This window comes from Podarcis liolepis, assembly GCF_965112155.1.
Source record: "Podarcis liolepis genome assembly, chromosome: 11".
Classification (NCBI taxonomy): domain Eukaryota; kingdom Metazoa; phylum Chordata; class Lepidosauria; order Squamata; family Lacertidae; genus Podarcis; species Podarcis liolepis.
In genome coordinates, this window is record NC_139565.1 from 21,516,146 (window position 1) to 21,537,656 (window position 21,511).

The 21,511-nt window shown below is 43.3% G+C and overlaps 1 protein-coding gene across 11 annotated transcripts in view; it reads left to right on the plus strand.

Moving 5' to 3' along the window:
• The window catches only part of SEMA6A (semaphorin 6A), a 180,289-nt gene that overhangs the window by 1,001 nt on the left and 157,777 nt on the right, over positions 1 to 21,511 (plus strand). For 2 of the 11 annotated variants that reach the window (XM_083464425.1, XM_083464417.1), the window contains exon 1: positions 1,041 to 1,432. The exons of 6 other annotated variants lie outside the window; for them this stretch is intronic. The gene's annotated coding sequence lies outside the window, so the exon portion shown is untranslated. Of the gene's footprint in view, positions 1 to 1,032; positions 1,433 to 6,162; positions 6,183 to 21,511 lie in introns of those variants that run through there. 3 more of the 11 variants (XM_083464421.1, XM_083464419.1, XM_083464418.1) reach the window with 3 other exon arrangements.

Genomic DNA, 21,511 nt, shown 5'->3' on the forward strand with positions numbered 1-21,511 from the left:
CTCGGGCACGCTCCATGCTGGAGCCACTTTCTCTCCCCTGACCCGGGTCCGTGTTAGTGTGTGTGTGTGTATGTGCACGCGCGCGCAGCACAGTTTCCCGGGGAGGGGAGAACGCCTGATTTCTCTTGCCCTGCTCTTAATCTTGCACGAACTGGGCGCGTTTGTTTTGTTGCCAAAGCGCGCCGCCAGCGCCCTCCCTCCGCCCCGCGCCCTCGCTTTCGCGGTTCGGGGACACTTTGCCCGGGAGCTGCCCGCTTGCTTGGCCGCCGCGGGGAGGGGCGGCTGCCGGGCTGTGAAGCCGCGCCACCCACCCACCCACCCCGCCTCGGTGGCAGGCAGTGCAGCCGCGCCGCTCCGAGCCCGGCTTTTCCCCGTCGCTCCGCACGAGGCTTCCTTGGGGGGCGAGCGGGATGGGCGTGGAGTCTTTGTTTCGGAGACAATGTGACGGCGGAGGAGAAGCGGCGGCGAGGGCAGGTGGGCTGGCGAAGCCGTCGGGCCAGGAGGGAAACTTGGGGCTGAGGGAGAGGCGGACCCCCCTGTCCCCCACCCCCACCCCCGAGCTCGCCTTCCCCTGCCGGGGCCAACGCCTCTCCTCCGCCCTCGGCGCAGTGACCGGTGCCCACCCCGGTCCCTGGGGGGGGGGGAGCAGCGTGTGTGACGGCGCCGCCCGTCTCCGGCTTTGTTTGCGAGATTGGGGACGGGGCTTGGCGCGGGCGGAGGGCTGCTGCTGCTCCTCTCTCTTCCCCCTGTTGCACCCCGCGGTTGAGGGGAGGGGCAGCTGTCGAGTCGGGTTCTCTCTGGAGAACTGACGGGAGAAAGCCAAGTAGGAGAGGCGTTTGGTGTCTGTGGGGAGAGCGGAGCCTCTTCGGAGCCGCGCAGGGCAAGGTTCCTGTCGCCGTTGCTCCCTTTTTTCGGGGGGGGGGGAGAGGAGCAGGAGTGGCGCGCTCGCGGGCTCCTCTCTCTCGCCTCAAGTCCCTCCTGCAGCCTCCGCGGAAGGGAGGAGTTAATAACGGGGCTCCTTCCCTTTCTCTTGCCGCTTGTGTGTGTGCAGGCAACTCCTGGGGGGCCGAGGTACCTTTGCTCCCTCCCCCAAATACAATATCTGAGGGGGCCGCCGCCTCCCCAAGTTGATGGGCATCGCCATGCAAACATGTCTTGTGATCAATTATGCGAGGCGAAGCTAAACTGCCCCCCCAATATTTTATTTAAGTTGGCACCCGTGTGGTTTTCTGTGTGCGCACCTCCTTCACCCCCTTATGGGTGTCCCTTGACCACCGAAAGCATGGGAGATGTCTCTAGACCTAGAAGTGGAGAGGACAACGGGGTTTACACGACACCTTCGAAGAGAATTTAGGAAGGTGCAGCTGAAGGTTGCTTGCCCTTTGCTCTGGGCAAAAGAGGGGAGAGGACGCTCCCGTGTGATCCTGCACAGGTAATAATGCACATTACCTGAGGGGGAATGCTAGGGAAGAAGAAAGGGAAGCACTAGAGAAAGGGCCAGGCAACGTGGTCCCTTGCAAAACAGAACTCCTTGAGCTATTAAGTCCTTTGTATATTATAGTATTGGGAGACTGACCTGTTCCTGAGGCACTGGGATAAGTTATTGTGATGCATATTGTGAAGCCATGGGCACTTCTGTGGGCATACCACCCTCTGCTTGGCTAGCAGGGATTAATTTGAGCCAGGGATTAGCTGACAAACCCTTTTTCAACGTATTACTTTCTGTAATAGTGAAGGGGTGTGCCTTTGAGCATGTGCGGAGTGTCTTTGCCTTGCCACTTTAATAACCACAGCCAGCTCCCCTATTTGGGGTTAAGGGAATAGGATTTGGGGGGCACACAGTAGTACAGTTTCTATGCAGCCCCCCCCGAAACCAAGTACCTCTTATTTTAGAAACTATCACTGCCCCCCAAACATCATGTTTCAGTTGTTCTCCCCTAACTTCCCTTTGACATTAGGGACTGGTGTGAACGTGGAAAGTCCTTGGGCAGAAATTTTTGTTCCCTCAAAACTGCTGACTGGATGAAGATAATGCCCAGAGACTGGAGAAGAAAGGAGTCAATGGGAGTTCCCCGCTCACTGGGGAAGGAGGTGCAGCTCATAGGAAGCTGCTAGGCCCCCTCCCAGCACTGCCCAGACTTCTTTGGAATAATAATAAAAAAGAGGTCAGTGGGAGATTCTCTCAGTATTACCACCTTAAGTCAGCCCAGCAGCTGAAGGGAGAGTAGAGGCTGTTGGCTGGTGCTGGTGGTGTGTTAGCTGTTAAGGTGTGCTGGCTACATCAGCCTGGAAAGCTCTGGGCTGAGAGTAATGTGCATTAAGTGCTCTGGCTGTGAATTTGCATGAGTGAAAGTGGGAAGCCTACAAATCCCCATGTGTTGTTTTCCCTGCCTGCTGGTCTGTTGGAGAAGTGGAGCAGAACTGAGGCAGCTCAGGGGAGTTGTGGGGGGGGGGGCTGGGAACTGCTGGCTGCTGGCTTCGTTTCCCTGGAGCAGAACAGCTCGCAGCAATCTAGGCAAAGGGTTCTGGATCCATACCCTGGGAAATCCAGTTTGGGTATTGTCAGGTTCCAGGAACTATTGCTGGAACAAGTTTCAAGGTTTTCTTAGAGAAGGGGGGCGGGGACTTGCAGAGATGATGGCTGGTTCACACAGTGTTTTGTTTTGCAGAAGTTTCATGGAAAGAGAAGTGAAAATCCGCTTGGTTGTGGTGACTGAAAAGCAGAGTTCAAGGCTGAATGTAAAAATAAATAAATCACAATCTCTCTTGAGTTTTCATTCAGTTTTAGCAAAGTGAAAAATGGAGTGCTGTGGTTTATGGATATAGTTATCTGGGACCAGTGAATTTCTATAGCTGGCTTCGTTGTGCAATGCTTATTGTTTTCTTAGCATTTGTGTTCCTAAACCCTGTATGCATATTTTTGTATATCTGCTCCCATTTTTGTGAAGGAAACTATTATTTCCCCAGGAGTGGGTTCTTATAAATATAATTGAAAACCTGTAGATTTAAGATTGTTCAAATAGTAAACAATCAGTTTGGTTTGTTTGTGATGGGAATATTTTGTCATCCACAACACAATGGAAGTTAAATCATCATGAATGCATCAAGCAATTTCTATTAAACCGAAGTTACCAACACACATCATAATTCAGAACCAAGGTTAATTATTAACCTAACATTAAATAAAAGTGGCAGAATTCTGTCTCCAACTATTGTTCTTTTATATTCTACTATTTTTGTGAAAGACAATGTTGTTTTTGTATCGTGACCTTTGTTTTAAAAAGCAGACGAACCAGTTGAGACTGTTGGAATGTCACGTTTTTGGTCTTGATTCTGCCATCCTTGTTTCCTGGACTTACTGCTTTTCTAGGAACATATTTCCGTAGGGTAGAGGGAGGTGCTTTAAGAAAGCTTGCAGGATGGCTCTGTTGACACCTAGAAATATTACTTTCCAAAACCCCGTAGAGTTTGTGGTTTTTTTCTGCTTTAATTAACTGCTCCACAGAGCATATCCTATCCTATCCAATCCATGTGTACTCGGAAGAAAGATCTACTGAGTTCAGTGGGACTCCCAGGCTGCAATTCTAAAAACACTTACCATGGAAGCAAGTCCCATGGAAATCAATAGGGTTTAGTTATGAATAGATATGCATAGGATTGCATTGTGTCGCTGCACAATGTTTACTGAAAAAGTGGAGAATAGGGAAGAACTAGGCTCTTTAGACCTTTATTTTTAAGTAACAACTGCATATATTGTTCAGTGCATGAGATGACTGGGACTTTTCTTTAAGTGAAAGTACACTGCCAAGATATTTCTCTATGTGATATAATTTCTCATGGTATTGGCATGATCCCATTTAAACACTGATAGTTTATAAAACTTAATCTGGATCTTCCGGACAACTATATATAGGCCTTCGTCCTTTCTTACTTGGGAAAATCTACTGACTTTAATAAGAGCTTAACATAAGGAGGAACTGAAAACTGGTACATGCTGTCTGCAAATGCTGAAACACTGTATAGAGGGGAGGGGAGTGGCTGCAGGGAATACAATAGATAGGAGATAGTTGGTTGGTTGGTTGGTTTGTTCGTTTGCTTTATACAAAAAGTCAAAGATGATCTGAACCATGAGTAAAAAGAATCCAATTTTCACATATGTTCCCCATACTTTCCATTAGTTAACATCATAGTGCTTATTTTTCTGATAATTAAAGAGACCTACTTCATGTGCTAAACCAAGCTTCCTGAAAGGGAAAGTAACTGGGCACTCAAATGGATAAAGGACACTTCTACTTAACATCCCCAGCTATTTCATGGTAACAAAAGTAGATGCTAGAGCCATCACCCTTTTCCACAGGTTGTAATTTGAGGAATGAAGCTAGTGCAGCTGGAGCCTGGAAAAAAGGGCAGCAGGGGTTAAGGGCAAGGAACTGCTTTCATTGATAAAAAAGAGAGCAAATTAATGATCTGTGATAAATCCAAAATAGAACTGTGCTCGTTAAAAGGAAGTCGGCAGTTGTAAACTTGTTTGTGTGCTTGTTTGGTAAAGGAAAGGGGAGATTTGTCACCTCCACAAGAGCAAGAAGAACTAAACATAAATGCATATGAAAGGCGCTCACATGGTTTAAGGCAATAAAGGCATAAAAGGATTAAATTGACCTCACCTAACAAATGCATTGCATCTTTGCCTATTTGCAGGAATACATTGCTGTGCTATCTAGAGGAATGTCCGGTGTGTTCTGTAGAAATCTATCACTCATTAACCTGACAGGTTACAGACCAAGAGCAGTTAGACACTGGGATTTCAAGTGCACTCGCCAACATTTTAAATTCTTGAGGCGGATTATATGCTGTTAGAGGGAGGAGAAGATGGCATAGGAACAAAAGTGGTGCCTTTATTACCTCTGTCTCTATATGACATAATTAAATATCTCAAAGACCAAAACAGATGGGATTATTCAACAAAGTTAATTTGGTTGAAATAAGACAAAATCTGCACAATTTAGGACTTCAATAAATGCATTCATATACAGTCTTACCTTGGATCTCAAACGCCTTGACTCCCGAACAATCGAGACCCAGAAATGAGTGTTCTGGTTTTTTAACGTTCTTTTGGAAGCCAAACGTCCGACGGGGTTTCTGCGGCTTCTGATTGGCTACAGGAGCGTCCTGCAGCCAATAATAAGCTGTGCTTTGGTTTCCAAACGTTTTGGAAGTCGAATTAAATTCCAGAACAGATTCCATTCTACTTCCAAGGTAGAAACAATGGGGAACCTGTGGCCTTTCAGATAACTTGCATCATCCTTGACTGTAGGCCGGTCCAGCAACACCAGGAGGCCCATAGGTTCCTCATTCCTGACATATGTCAGAGTCAGAGAATGCTGATATTTAGTGGATCATATCATGGAGGAAAAACTGACAACTCGTTGTATATTCTGAGTATTCCAACCCCAATGCAATCTTGGTAAAAGTAACCACATAGTTAATTAAAACCAACCAGGCATGAGTAAAACATGTTAAGTAACCTATTGGATATGATCTCAGCCAAAGAAGGACTTCTAATGTAAATGCCCTTCTCTGTGGAGTGGACGACTTCACAATTATTTGCAGCTCAGGACATAGTTTCACCTGGCTAGGGAAACGTAACTTTTGCTGTTCATGGCACTAATGTAATTCAGAAAATTGGTAGCCTTTTCAGAACATAGAACGTAACTTTTTCTGTAGCTGAAAAACACCTTAAGAAGAGGGAATGACAAAGGCTCAATTTGTGGGTGTCTGCATACTCATGTAATTATTTAGTCAAGTCTACACTGACAAGACTTGTCATTGTCATTGGTGAGATCGATGCTCAACCCAGAACATTGATTACAGAAGATCTCGCCCAACTTTTAATTTGACTCTTTTCTCCAGACTTTCCATCTGCATCTTCTTCCAAGTGGTTTCCAGTGTTTCCTCCATCCCAGAGAAGCAAGCCAGAAGCTAGTATTTCTTCTGTAATGTCTTAATTGGTGGTCGTGAAGTGCCTCTGGTAATTAACTAAGTACATTTCAAAGCATCACAGTTAGATGGGTAAGAGATATACAGCGATCAGGTCACCTGACAGAGAGGATGCTGCTGTCTGTGGGTTGGCAGCTGCTGTTTTCACTCCACGGTCGCAATAGGACAGTAGCAACAGGAATCCGGTTTGTAAGCCTAGAACTTGTAGCTGCCTGGATTCTGTCTTTAATATGTTTTTATTCCAATGTGTTTTCAACGCCTTGCTTTCAACACTTTTACCAGTTCTCAGCTGGTACCATTTTCCATATCCATCCTGAAACCTCAACTTGGCAGGTTCTAAAATAGTGACCCATGTGCCTTGCCTTTTTGTGTGTGCAGTTAAATGCCACAAAGCAAATGTGGTGTTATTTTGTCAATGAGCCCTTTCCCAAAGCAATTTGCAACTAAACTTGCAATCCCAAAGCACAATTATGAGAGAGCAAGTTTTAATTATCTCCTGTGAAGTCGTGCTTGTGCAGAACATCCCTGCTATCTTCTCTCCCCATATGCCCCCCAACTGCTGCTGGTATTCACCCAAGCCTCTGCAGCAAATTCTGGGGGGTGGTAGGAGAATAATCCATTCTTGGAGAATAATCCATTCTTAAGGAAATCAGCCCTGAGTGCTCACTGGAAGGACAGATCCTGAAGCTGAGGCTCCAGTACTTTGGCCACCTCATGAGAAGACTCGACTCCCTGGAAAAGACCCTGATGTTGGGAAAGATGGAGGGCACAAGGAGAAGGGGATGACAGAGGACGAGATGGTTGGACAGTGTTCTCGAAGCTGCTAACAACATGAGTTTGACCAAACTGTGGGAGGCGTTCTCTGGTCCATGGGGTCACGAAGAGTCAGACACGACTAAACAACAACAGCAACAAAGGATAAGAAGAGTAGGATAGTGCCATTGTTTGAACTTAAGTTATTCTGAGAGCACAATGACTTTGTTGGATGCAAACCCATGAGACTTCTGAGCAATTATACTTAAGATAGCACTTGACTGGTCACTACCCCTAAACATAAACATAAATATGCTATTAGCCTGTCTCCCCTAGCCTCAGACTAAGGTTTTGAACTGAGGAGTTGCATGGCCAGTGGCTTACATCATGACTACTGCAGACTCGCCCATTTGGTACTGACTAAGCTCAGCAGTGTGTGGCATTTGTGGATTTCCAATGGCTTCCATTGCCTGGTAAGCAATGGACTATTGCATCTTTGTGGACAAGCATGGGATTAAAAAAAACGGCATTGTCGGTAGCTAAGAAAGTTCATGTGTTGTGATCTCACCTTGGGGCACTGGAGAAAATTCTAATCACATTGGTAGTGCTCAGAGTTGGCTTTATGCAAACTTTTCACAGGCTGGCTATTTGATGTCAATTCGGTTAGCATAACTAAATTTGCTCAACTGGTAGGTCAACTTAATGCTTCATAAAATAAGCTAAAATAACTGGCTTTAAGAAGAGTTAGTACAGTCAATTTCAGAGGGACTAACTTGGCTTAAATCCAAGAACTTTGGCAGCTTGTGCTGAAAGATAGGTCATGAGTACTTAATTACTTGATCCGGAATTTGTCCTGAACCATGAATTAACACCTCTACTTTTATTATGGTTAAGCCAGTCTTGAGGTGAGAAAACGAGACAAATTTATGGAATCTTGAATGACAATTTCCAGTAGTTTTGTTTTGGTTTTTAATCTATTTGCATAGAGTTCTGTGTAGTTATCCAGTGGAATCCTGCCCAACTTTTGTGAGTTATTACATTTAACTCCTTAAATACAATGATACCCTCTTCTGAATTACCTGTAGTGTACAGTGGTACCTTGGTTTACAACCATAATCTGTTCCGGAGGTCCGGTTGTAAACCAAAACAGGTTGTAACCCAAGACGTGCTTTCGCCAATGGGGCCTCCCCCAAAAAATGAGTTGTAATCCAAAAAAAGGGACACGCACTTCCGGGTTTGACATGGTTGTAATCCAAAATGGTTGCATACCAAGGTACCACTGTACTAGACGAATCCTAGTATGTTGCTATTTTATTTATATCCTCCCTTGAAGCCAAAGTTGACACCCAAAGCAAACATTTGTTACAGTCACAGAGCTATAGTATGAGCCCGATAGATTGGCACCTGAACTGCAGGGGACACAGCCTCGTGATTTGAGTACTTACCAATATTTTGAATGCCAGTGAGACTAGTAACATAGCAGTCAAGGAAAAGCATTTTCCCTTCCATCTAGTTTTCTGCAGGATTTTTGTTTTGTAGGAAGAAGCAAGCATTCAGGAACTCCCACGATTGAAGTAGTAACAGACCAGAGTTAGATTTTCCACCTCAATTAAACCAAGCCATTAAACAGTGGTTCTAAGGTTCCAAAACCTGCTGGGGGGAACTGAAAATTACATTGGTGGAATTAAACATTTTAAATATTTAGGCTGCCAGAGAATAGCTTATTTTAAATAAATATATATAGAAACTGTTTACTATTCATGACAGTTAAGAAGCATAAAAGCAGCTAATGTTAAATAGAGAGGCATAGGATGAACTGGAAGAAAGTGTACAGCAAACAAACAAACAAATCTCCCCTCACTGCATATCAGTAAATGCATGTAATCGATAACAAAAAATGAAGTTTCTAAGTAAAATATATTCATGTCTAAAATTTGATTCAAGGTTTAATCAAAAGGGACGCGGGTGGCGCTGTGGGTTAAACCACAGAGCCTAGGACTTGCTGATCAGAAGGTCAGCGGTTCAAATCCCCGCAACAGGATGAGCTCCCGTTGCTCAGTCCCTGCTCCTGCCAACCTAGCAGTTCGAAAGTACCTCAAAATGCAAGTAGATAAATAGGTACCGCTTGACGGAAAGGTAAACAGCGTTTCCGTGCGCTGCTCTGGTTCGCCAGAAGCGACTTAGTCATGCTGGCCACATGACCTGGAAGCTGTCTGTGGACAAATGCTGGCTCCCTCGGCCTATAGAGCGAGATGAGCGTGCAACCCCAGAGTCGGTCATGACTGGACCTAATGGTCAGGATTCCCTTTACCCTTAAAGTTTAATCAACTCTTATGTTAAGCGTATTGGGATGCTCCCATATGGAATCGTGGTATGTTATTTTGTTTCTGAATGTTACCAACTCCACGTAAGTAATTGTTCAGTGTATAAAAAGACTACAAGTTCCTTTTTGTCTGAATGGGCTTTTTGAAATAAAATCCCAAAGTGTATCTGTAGAGACTGAAGCATGGATGGAAAATGATAAGCCAGCTATTAACAGAACTGCCAGTTGCTGCATCTCAAGAGGGAAGACATATGGTAACTCACTACATTCAGTACTGACCTTTCCCTTTAAAAGTATTTTTTTTTTAATAATAGCAATTACTATATACAGTGTTTTAGTGCAGATACTTGGAATTCACTGTGAATATATTGGTCCTCACAATTCTATTCTGTAGCTACCGAGCAAAACATGTTCAGAACGGAATCAGGCATACTATGTTGAAATCTCTGGTATTTTTATTTTTGCCTACATGCTAGACTGCAGGATGAAGCTGTTGGCAAAAGTTGTTTGGGGGGGCGGGGGCGGGGAAATACTCCATTACGCCTATGGATTCTATACCCAGCTGCCTTCAATGGAAACCAAATACTCATGGCATCAGGAGCAAATGGATGATTTTATGACATGGAATTCAGCCATAGTCTGGGCCCAGCGTTATAAAAGCTAGACATTTTCCTGGAGTGGGATTGTGATTGCCATATTGATTATGCACTTTCCCCTCCCAGTATTTATACCATGTGCTTTTCGTCAATATTGCTTAGCCACAAAAACCTCACAAGAATCTTTCAGTAATTAAAAGGAGAGCATCTCCTTATGCAGCTAGTGAAAGTGAAGTCTTGTTTCTGACTCTCTAGCAAAATCTACATCTTAACTCCAGGAAAAGTTTCTGGTAAAATAGCAGATAATCTCTTTTAAGTAGCCAACCGTGCTTCATTATAGAGGATTTTTCTCTCTCGCTACTTGAATGGGATACATGTTTTCAGGAAAAGAGAAAAGAGGAAGCAGATAATTTGCTGCATTTTATGAGTTTTTTAATAAAATGAAAACCATTGATACCTGTCAACATCTTCTGTTTAGTGCCAGTTTGACATGGTTCTGTGCTAATTCCTTTCCCATTCTTGAGTTATGGCCTAGCTTGACACTGTCCTTGGCCTCTTCATCTATTAATCATGGAAGCTGCTTTCTTATTCGGTTGCCATAGTTTCAGTGCCTCAGATAGTGTTGGGGTGCCTTGGGAAAGGCTTGAGATATACTAGGACTTGCAAGCCTTGCAGTTATTCTGGCACTTGCATAGCTCTGAAAGAACAGAAAACAGCTCCAACATAATTTCAACATAAGAGGAAACTTCTGGATGTGTCTCTCTGGACCTTGTTATGTGCACACCCAGCTGATATTTTCTCCAGGATTTTCTTCTTCCTGGGGAAAAAAACACACCCAAGAACTTGCAGTTCAGAGACTAATGGCTGCTTTTATCTACTGCAAGGAAAGGAAAGGGTTTTCTGTTGATGAATGGTTGAGAAAATTAGGGCATTTGGCAATACAGGTAATTTTTTGGTTCTTAGCTGCACATGGCATGATGTTATGTTTTTGATAAAGCCATATTTTGTACTTGCCATTCTCAAGCTGATATTAACTTTTCTTTAATTGTGATTGCAAACTGATGAACTTTTGTGTCTGAAAACTAGCTATTTCATGTGTTGAGCTTGAAATAAAGGAAAACTGAAGTTTGGTTATCCAAAGAACCATAGCCATTTCACGTTGATTGGAAACATTACCTGTTCATCCATCCATCCATCCATCCATCCTTTTCAGTGTTTTTGTTCTCAAGTTTTACACTTAAATGTTTCTAAATGCAGAGTTATGTCTTCCTAGGAAAATATATACATGCGAGAACAATGACTAGCTTCTCAGAAAAAATGCTAATCAACTTGAGGGACTAAAACAGAAGGCAGTCATCCCTGAACTTAGAACAAGAAGCAGATTTTCTTGACGCAAATTTCAGTAGAAGTCAAATCACACTGGACAATAGCAATTCCATGAGTTTCTACACATAGCCGATCCAGTCATGTAGAAAGCAGGGTGGTGAGATCCAATTCTGGCAGCAAAAGGGATGCTGTCTCCCTTCTCCTTCCATACATAGCTTGCCTCTCTGCAGAGCCTCCCTTTGAACACCTTGCTCCTCAGCAAGGTCCCAGTATCAGAAGTGAACTTGGCAGGATTAAAAGTGCTGGTGGGGTGAGGAGTTGTGTGGAGGTAAGTAGCAGGTCCAGGGAGGGTATATTGTCATGCTCCTTTTATTGTTAAAATTGGACCCCCCCCCCACAACTCTGTATGAAATAGGCATGTCTAACTTCACCTTGATTACACCATAATCATAGAATTGTAGAGTTGGAAGGGACCCCAAGGGCCATCGAGTCTAATCCCCTGCAATACAGGACAACATGGGGCTTGAACTCACAACCCTGAAATTTAGAGTCTCTTTCTCTACCGCAGACATAGGCAAACCCTGGCCCTCCAGATGTTTGGGACTACGATTCCCACCATCCATAGCTAACAGGACCAGTGGTCAGGGATGATGGGAATTGTAGTCCCAAACGTCTGGAGGGCCAGAGTTTGCCTATGCCTGCTCTACCGACTGGGCTGATAAAACATTCACAGTGCAGTCCTATGTGCGCCTTCTCTGAAGGAATCTCCATTGAGTTCAATGAAACTTGCTTCCAAGCAAGTGTCCATAGGATTGTTGGCCAAATTTTAATATCACGAAGGGTGGTGCGTGTACGGCATCCTTCTACATATGGTTTTTCAAAAATATTGTAGAGTTTTGTCACTGGAGAAGTTGTGGTGGACCTGCTCTTCTCATTGGAGTGTTAGCATGAGCAGGTTCCGGTTTAGGGTAGTCACCCAGATGCAAAAGAGGAGAGGGCACCTGTAGAGAGACAGTGTGGTTTAGTGGTTAGAGTGTCAGACTGGGCTGTGAAGCTCTTTGGGTGACCTTGAGCCAGTCATTACCTCCCAGCCTAATCTACATCACATGGTTGTTGTGCGGATTAAATGAGAAGTGGGAGAAGCATGTGCACTTACCTTGAGCTCCTTGGAGAAAAAGATGGGATATCAATGCAATGCAGTGTAATAAAAATAGTTGAATAGAAGACACGATTTCAACAGGTATAGCTTCAGCAGGCTACATCTGAATTTTTCACACAATGGTGTAGAAAGTGGAAGAGTCCTGTCTTCTTTTTCACCCGCCACTCCAGTTCACTGTGGGATTGTAATCGACTTCCCCCAGAGACAAATGCATTCATTTATTTTTAAAAACCATTTGTTGGCTACTTTTCCCAGCATTCAGAGTGCCATACCATAACAAAACAAATTCAACAAATGAGCAAGCAAACCGAAATCAGCAGACAGGCCAACTGAATCAGAGGCCAAATGGAATAGATGCATTTTTTGCACCACTCCCAAGACCAATAGAGAAAGGGGGATTTGGGCTATTGGGGCAGGGAGTCCAGAGGTGCTTGATGTAAGAGCTGCTTCTCACCAGAACCATTCTTGCATTCCACGGAGTTGGACTTTGAAGCACAGTCTGAGGATGATCTAAGCTAGTACAGGAGGAATATAAGGAAGGATTCCCTCTCTGAAACATGTGGGACCCAGCTATGAACTTTTCCAGCAGCTTCAATAAGATTAATTTGATAAATTTTAAGAAGCATTTAATGTTCAAGAAAATAACATTGGGGGGAAACAGTTTTATATTAAGCAAACCATTTTAGTCAAAGCTATACCAGAGGATTATGTGCTGCTTGTAAGTTTGTCAGATGTGGAACCTGTCTGAAGACATAGTGACATTTGAAATTATAAATAAGCTACTTTTCATTCAGGGATGAATATCAGAACTTCAAGCATGTCATTTCAGCAGCCTGAATAACACGCTTTTGCAGACTATCAACTATTGCCTCCTCTGAAGTAGTTTCTGATTGAGGTTTCATAACATGAAATAGATAAAAGGATAAGTGTTTATATGATGCTAGATGTGTCAAGTTTCTGGGGATCAGGAGCTCTAGTTGTAAACCATTGCTCTTGTGATGGCACAGGAGTTTGGAAATGAAATATATTGTTGTGCCCCAATCTCCAAGCGGTGCTAGATTCCGGGGTTCCAGGCACTTATCTGGGGTTCATGTGTCTTTAGGATATATGGTTTATTTATGTAGGTATACAACCTGAGCCCATGATGGAGGGGTTCACAGCATTAACACCCAAAAAGGGCCTTGTTTCTCCCATAGCCACAGCCTTGGATTCATACAGAAGTCAAATATTGCTTTCAGACGTTGCTCTGACTTCAGCTTGCTGCTTTCCTTCTAACTCACATCGCTGCCACTCTAAACTAAGGCTTTGACCTTCTAACCATATCTCAGTTGAGGGAGGGGTTACACCCATTTACTGTTTCAAACAGAGCTCCCTTTTCTTTGTTCTATTAATGGCCCATCACCCAGGCAATCACCTCAACACCAGAAGCTAACCTGGCTTATATTTTAACACCTGTTAGATCCAGGGATTAGAAAAATCTTGCATACAGCCTACTTCCCCCTGCTCCAACTCATAACAACCATATATTTTTTCCTAAGGGCATCACAACAAGATTCTGGAATCATTTCTCACTAAGTAAAGAGCATGTCAGTTAATCTATATAATCTTGTGATGGCTCAGTTGTTTGACAGTGACAATAGATGTCCTGATCACAGTACAATACCCATTTGGGTGGAAGCTGGTTTGTTTCAAGGGAAAAGTGATACTAGGGAAGGCATATCATAGACCCAAGGGATGCAGGTGGCGCTGTGGGTTAAACCACAGAGCCTAGGACTTGCCGATCAGAAGGTTGGCAGTTCAAATCCCCACGATGGGGTGAGCTCCTGTTGCTCAGTCCCTGCTCCTGCCAACCTAGCAGTTCGAAAGCACATCAAAGTGCAAGTAGATAAATAGGTACTGCTCCGGCAGGAAGGTAAATGGTATTTCTGTGCGCTGCTCTGGTTCGCCAGAAGCGGCTTAGTCACACTGGCCACATGACCCAGAAGCTGTACGCCGGCTCCCTTGGCCAATAAAGCGAGATGAGCGCCGCAACCCCAGAGTTGGTCACGACTGGACCTAATGGTCAGGGGTCCCTTTACCTTTTATCATAGATCCAAGGCTGAAAAGGTATCTTAAACAAATTCATTTGTGTTCCCAGAAGTTGTTCTGGGTTAGTCAAGTTAGATAGGGACACAACCAAGCTCTTTTAAGAAAGTTCGCATCTCTTGTATAAAAGGTAGCGCATGATGTGGGGTTTAACATTTATGTTTAACCTGGTGTTTTCCAGTTATGATTTATCTGCAAAAGACGGCTCCAAGTAGATTAAGGACATGATTATATTACTACCAAAAAATGGGGATCCAAGACTATTTAAATATTTTAAAATACAGTTAAAAATCTTTTTAAAATGACGCTTTTAGGCACATGCATTGGGCATTCTGTGGTATGGTTGCTCTAGAGTGTAGCACAAAGTAAGCACAGGCGGCAGCCATTTTGCATGGGGGTTCTGTTCCTGGCCCCCACGTGCATTGTTGGAGTGCGCATAAGTCTGCTCCATCCTGCCCTCTTCTGGCTCCCAAACGACCCGTGTATCAGTTGGATGCATGGCAAATGGTCTCTGTCTGTATTGCATAGCAATTGTATGTATGATATTAGCAAATCATGTGTTTTTTGTTAGTATTATTTGGTGACTTTGGCTCATACCACAACATGTAATCTAGATTTTGGGCTTTGTGTATTTGTGGCTGTGATGACTTGGTCACATAGCTGTCAACTTACAGATTTGAAAATAAGGGACCAGCAGCCTCGAAAATAAGGAATCAGCAGCCAAAATAAGGGATTTTCCGGGCACAGGTATGTTCGACTTCTGAGCCCCTCCGAGCCAAAGGCAGAAAGCCCAGCCAGCAGCCAAACGAAGCCTCAAGCGGTGGTTCCCACAGCGCAGCAACCCGGAAAAGGGGATGCAGCAAGGAAAACCACCGTCACCTCTTCACTGGGAAGCGCTGAGCAAAGTCGAGTCCCCAGGCAACGCAGCCGGGCACAAGGCATGCAAGCTCCACCCCCCAGTCGTTCTTAGACTCCTTATTGGGTGAGCAGCCAAGCAACACAGTTGGAGCCTCCCTCCTCCCTGGCCAGCTGGGAGGGAGGGAGAGGAGCTGCTTCCTTTGAAACCTGGAAAATTTAAGGGACATCATCAATCCGGGACAGCAGCAGGACACGGCGCTGGGATAAGGGAGTTTCCCGCCAAATAAGGGACGGTTGACATCTATGCTTGGACAGCATCAAGTTTCTGAACCCTTTCTAGTTCTTTAAGATGCTGTTGAACTTAGGCCTCCAGGTCTGCAAGGCAAGCAAGGTCTGTCAAGTCCTTGGCTCAACCTCACAATCTTCTTTCTGGCCACAACATATTTGCATATGTAAATTTATTTAAATATTTACACACACTTAGATTTTCCACTGTCTAGCATTTAGGCTGGCCTAAGATTAAACCGTTGTGTAAGCTCAAACCTGGTTGAATCATTGTAAAATCAGTCCGTTGGGACATATAGCATATGTTGTACGTTGTACATTATGATGGGATGAGATTATGGCCAGGATCAACAAGACAAAGCCAGAAGAAAGTATCACAGTTAAATTGTTTCATGTGCAGACGTAGTTGGAACCTGCCAAAAGAGGATTCTACTTTGGCTAACTTCCAATATAGAACTATTCTACAGGTTGAATTAAAGACTTCAGACATGTCCACATCCATCCGTATAGTACATAGAGTTAAGGATTTTAAGTGTACTCCTTTTCAGGAATGAATTTGCCAATTTTTAGTGTTTTGATTTGCCTATTTTGAGTATATATAGACACAATCTCAGGTGGGGACTGTACCGTTTCACCTATGTTTAAATTGGCCCTGTACCTCTTGTAAGTGTGCACAAAATTTAATGAACTTTTCAGAGGTATATAACACAAGTATATATATTTTTTACAAATGCAGAGCAACCTTATCATGTATATTTATTCCGAAATATACTTCCCGGAAAATGTGCCTATGATATTGCAGTTTGGAGATGTTATTATCGAACTGTCTCAGTATTTGATTCACTCCGCTTTCCATTTGTTCTTCAAAACATTACTTACTTGAAATGCATTTCATATCACTTGAAGAACAGATTTCTTAATAAATGTGCAATGCATCATATTAAAACCATTTTTACATTAGGATTTTTAAAAGATGATGATCATGTATCTTAAATAAAGCTCTGGTTGTATTCAGCTCACTGGTGGTGTAGTAGAATAATTTGTACTTATTAATTATAAATGGTGAGCTTTTGCAGTTCAGACTTATTGATCTTTAACCATCTTAATGAGAAATTACCTAAATTAAATTGATTTAATATTCGCGGTAATGTGTTCTAGGAAAGTGATAATGTAACATAACTCCAGAACTGTATCCCATCGAGCAAAAATGGCCTTTCATGCAAATAAATTCTTACTGTATTTTTTTTTCAGGCAGGGATTCGAATAAAATGAGAAAATAAATCTAGTTCTTAGAACAGCAATAAAAAGATATAATATTTTTGGTGTATCTCTTTGGGTCTAGGTCTGAGCTAGAGAAATGGGAAATCTACAAATTACTGTGGGTTGGAGCTATTCTAGACTAACAGAGCAATCCAAACCACCCCACTTTTTACCTGACCCAAGACTATGTTTGGATTAGATGGATGCGTCCCCCCTTTCCAGCTCAGCCACTTTCCCACCAGCCATGACTGAGCTCCCTCTTCTATGCACACCAAATGTGTGGGCAGGAACCATTGGAAAGCCCCAAAATGATGTGTTCTGAGGGTGGGGAGCAAGTAGGGCTGAGATGGTCCAACTCCTTTCACGCAGTGACACCAGGCACAATTTTGGGCCTGTTGCTATGCCTTTGGAGCCAATTGTCCTGCCCACTTTCTGCAGCAGATGACATGAGCACAGTACGGCTATAGATGTGGCGGTGGCTTTGCCGCTCTGCCAAACCACGCTAGCAGGAAGGGGTAGTTTGGGTTGTTGAAGTGAGAATGGCAAAAACACACCTAAGAAGCTTAGATCATATATATGACTAACACCCTTCTTTAGAAATTAAACCCATGTCCAGACTTTTAATATTCAAAAACTTTACTTGCAGAAACATAATATTTATAGCCACACACTTCTCCAAACATGGTAGTACAGTCTCTTCTTCTAGCTTACGAACAACTGTATTTTATTTTCTTTCCAGAGCTCAGCACTCAGCCATCTCTCTCTCAGTTAGGCTATGTCTTTCAGCTCCTGTAACAGATTTCCACTTTTGCCTTCTCCTGCAGCTCTGTTCTTTCTTTCAGAGCGCAGAAGAAGCATTCAACTTAGCAGTGTTCACTGTGGAGTCTAAAACACAGTCATCTTGCACCACATAAAATGGAGTCTCTCCTTAACTAGATACCTCACACGAGACCAACGTTAGCTAATCGCATGAGAACTAGTAGCGAACTCTCTAGAATTCAGTTACCAACCAATCGAATTTAAATACATAGTAATGCATACAAGCATTTACAAGTTCAGTGAATAAAATTACTGTAATTAATGGTTGTGGCTTTCCTTAGTTAATCATAAGTCTAATCGGTTTCAGTGGGAACTAAGTTCAACTAACTTAGCCTGGATTCACCCATGTGTTGCCAAACTATTTGCCAAGGTAAGATGAGTGTGGGGTGTGGAGGGGATATTTATAGGCAATAATTGGTGGGCGAGAGAAGGAATCCTTTATATTTTTGGCACTTGCTGATTTGCACCCTTAAACTGTCTCCGTGGGCTAATTTTGAGCCCAGATGGGGGAAAATATTAAAAATGGACAGGAGAACTTGTAAGCGTGAAATAGCATGCTGGGGAAAAGGCTATGCATCTCTTCCTGACTTCAAAGTCTCCTCTGCAGATACCTCTGTCCTGTCACTATATTTGTGTTACCAGGTAAGTTCATGATTTGACGCTCCATGTTTGTCTCAGAATATGCAGTTCTGTCCAAGACTAGCATTAAAATTCCATCAGGTTTTTTCTTCCCCAAAGCAAGGACTGTTGCACAAGTCCTTTTAAAAGCTGTTCTGGCAGTGGGAAAAGCTGTTGCATAAGCTCTTGCAGTCATTTTATTATCTGCAAGGTGTTTCCTTTTTGTTTTGATGAAGGGGAAGTTGAGCGTGTTTGGCTGCGTAACTTTTACATCCTTAGAGGAAACATGTGATACAAGGTGTTGTCTTCTTCGCCTTTCACCTTACTCTCAACATAAAGCCCAGACATATTGCCGGAACATTTCCTTTCCCATGATCACGTTGTTCTTTGGTAAAAAGGGGAGTTCCAAAATCCATCATTAAACAACCTGAAGGTTTTCTGAAGACCGAATGGGATAACTCACAGATAACTTGGATAGCTGTCTTGGGTCTGGCAACTTTGTGAAGGGGACAGGAAGTTCAAATCCTTTCAGCTTCCTGTTTCTCCCATGTAGAACTTTACTCCCACGTGAAACTTTCTACTTCTCAGCTAGAACTTTAACATCTCTCCTGCCTGGGAAACACAAAATACTTTCAATGTCACAGCAACCCGAAAAAGTTTGGAAAATACAGAAAGGCAGATGACCAGGAAGCCACATAATCACATCTAAGACTTAGGCTGCACACAAACATAGTTTTATTTTAGAATTGAGAGAGACTGAGTACAGTGGTGCCCCGCAAGACGAATGCCTCGCAAGACAAAAAACTCGCTAGACGAAAGGTTTTTCCGTTCGCGATTTGCCTCGCAAGACGAATTTCCCCTATGGGCTTGCTTCGCAAGACGAAAACGTCTCGCGACTTTTTTTCTTTGACTAAAAACAAAGACATGTTTTGTTTATAAAGTTAATTTATTTTCCCTTAAATTTTCGAACTGCTCTTTACAGTATGTGTGACTTTAAAGAGCAGTTAATAAACTGTTGTTGTACCAAATTTGGCTTTGTTTGGACTTTTTTTGACCATAGGAACGCATTAATTGATTTTCAATGCATTCCTATGGGATTTCGTGCTTCGCAAGACGAAAAATTCGTTAGACGACAAAAATTGCGGAACGAATTAATTTCGTCTTGCGGGGCACCACTGTACTTGCTTTTTCTACCTAATCCACACACAATCTAGACCTACTGCATATTTTTTTGCCCCGGAAAATACATATTGAGATACTGCATTACCGCTCAGTGTGTCCATTTGAAAACAGATGGAAGTTGTCCCAGCAGTTGCGGGGGGTGTATTCATACCTGCTCACTGATGTTGTGGGTGGGCATATTCCAAGATCACAATCTCCATTTCCCCCTTCATTACATGTGGCAGGGCAGAAAAGCCACAGATAACAGAATCGGGGGGGGGGTGTTTTCAAACATCAAGTAACCACACCACAGGTGAATAGCAGGATCTAGAACCTATCTAGACTGAAAGCAAAACTTTCATTCCCCCTCCCCACACAAATGAATTGGAGTGTGCACAGCCTTTGTTGTTGCACTCTTGCACCTATGTTTTTGACAGACGAAAAGTCAGAGTTTGTTCATCACTTTTATCTTCTTGCCAGGAAAAGCTTCACTTCTACTTTCCTATGTGCCCAGCAGTTGTTTAGGGAAGTTTTTAATGTTTGATGTTTTACTGTGCATTACATTTGAATGTGTTGGAAGCAGCCCAGAGTGGCTGGGGCAACCCGGTCAGATGGGCAACGTATAAATTTATTATTATTATTATTATTATTATTATTATTATTATTATTATTATTATTATTGAAGAGAGTCCCGTTGAAGTTGCAAGTCCATGATAAGTTTAGTCTAGAAAAGCAAATGGATTTGTTTAGTTTAAAGCTTCAACCATATAGCTGAGACAAGTTTTGCGCATAAAAGATATTTAGCCCTTTAATAATAAGACTGCATTCTCAGACTCGGAGAGTATTACTTCATCTTTAGCAAGCGCTTTAAATTTGTTACTGCCATATATTTTTGCAATAGATATTTTTATCCATTCTCGTATGAGTGAAGTGCTGAAGGTGACATCACTTGCGAAAATATAAATAGCACCTCACCCAAGTGTTGTTTGTGCTAGAGAAATTGCAATACTTCAAGCTGGCTCCTTATTGTGGGTGACATGACACTGAAAATTGATGCGGGTTTTATACTGAGACAGTGATGGACAGTGTGGGATTTATAAGGAGCCTTGATATCAGCTACACAGATAAAATGCATGCTGTAATGTAACTGCTATGACAGCTATTTGTTGGAGCTCCTCCTGCCCTATCAGCCTGCCCAGACACTACAGTCAGCAGCATAGAGTGGGGGTGCCATTGTGCCACCAGCAAACATAGCTCATGTGGTGACATGGGGCAGGGCCTTTTTTGTTGTGGCGCCTTAGCTGTGGAACTTCACTAGCCACCCAGACGTGTAGATAATGAAATCTTCATTGGCCAAGTAGAAACCGATCTGTACACCTGGCCCTTTTAAATGTGTTGTGGGAGGAGGGTTATTGGTTTGTTGTTGTTCTTATTTTTACTATGTATTTTGCGGTTTTTATATTGTCAAGTTTTTGGTGAAGAATTGAAGAAATAAAAATAATAGTGAAAAAATAAATTCTGGGGAAATTACCAGAGAGAGGATCTCAGCCTTTCCTTATTTTACGCTTCTCTGTTTTACTATGGTTGTGTTTTAATTGTTGTCCGTGCTGTGAGATGCATTTATATTATGTTGGAAAGCATTCTGTGATAGGTTGCATGATGAAGGGATGTGAATAAAATTCTAAATAGATAAATATTATTAAGGGGCCTGAGACACGCAGAAGGGCGATGTGCTGTGAGTTGCTCTGCTCGGTTAGCAGGACTTGAGACTGGTCACAAGGGTCGTGGTCTTGCTGGAAGTTGTAGCTCTGTGAAGGCTAAACTGCAGTTACCAGAATTTGGGGGGTGTGCTTTAAATGTATAGAAGTTGTGTCCCCATGTGTAATTTCAAGTGCTAGCAAAAGTGACTCATTTTAGTATGTGTGAACTTGAGTAGATACTTCTGTAAAGGTAAAGGGACCCCTGACCATTAGGTCCAGTCGCGGCCGACTCTGGGGTTGCGGCGCTCATCTCGCTTTATTGGCCGAGGGAGCCGGTGTACAGCTTCTGGGTCATGTGGCCAGCATGACTAAGCCACTTCTGGCGAACCAGAGCAGCGCACGGAAACACTGTTTACCTTCCTGCCGGAGTGGTACTTATTTATCTACTTGCAGTTTGACTTGCTTTCGAACTGCTAGGTTGGCAAGAGCAGCGACCGAGCAACGGGAGCTCACCCTGTCACAGGGATTCAAACCGCCGACCTTCTGATCGGCAAGTTCTAGGCTCTGTGGT